This window comes from Etheostoma spectabile, chromosome 13, assembly GCF_008692095.1.
Source record: "Etheostoma spectabile isolate EspeVRDwgs_2016 chromosome 13, UIUC_Espe_1.0, whole genome shotgun sequence".
Lineage (NCBI taxonomy): Eukaryota > Metazoa > Chordata > Actinopteri > Perciformes > Percidae > Etheostoma > Etheostoma spectabile.
The window spans coordinates 21839668-21839892 of NC_045745.1; the positions used below are offsets into that span (position 1 = coordinate 21839668).

Here is a 225-nt window from a genome sequence, read left to right on the forward strand (position 1 = left end):
AAACTAAACCTCTGGTTTGTTTGCATTTCTTTAAACCAATCACAAATGTCTCTGTCAAAGCTAAGCTCTGAACGCAGCGACGGTGGCTCTACAAAATAGTCTCGGGAAGGAACATTTATTTAAAGAAAACGCTACATACAATATTAAATAAATTTAACTGTTATTTAAATTAGCTGGATACATGTTTATTCACAAATATCTTTATTTGAATTTTAAATGTTTTCC

At 30.7% G+C, this 225-nt stretch overlaps 1 protein-coding gene across 1 annotated transcript in view; it reads right to left on the reverse strand.

Moving 5' to 3' along the window:
• The window catches only part of LOC116700888 (olfactory receptor 1500-like), a 74143-nt gene that overhangs the window by 69205 nt on the left and 4713 nt on the right, over positions 1-225 (reverse strand). The window lies entirely within an intron of this gene.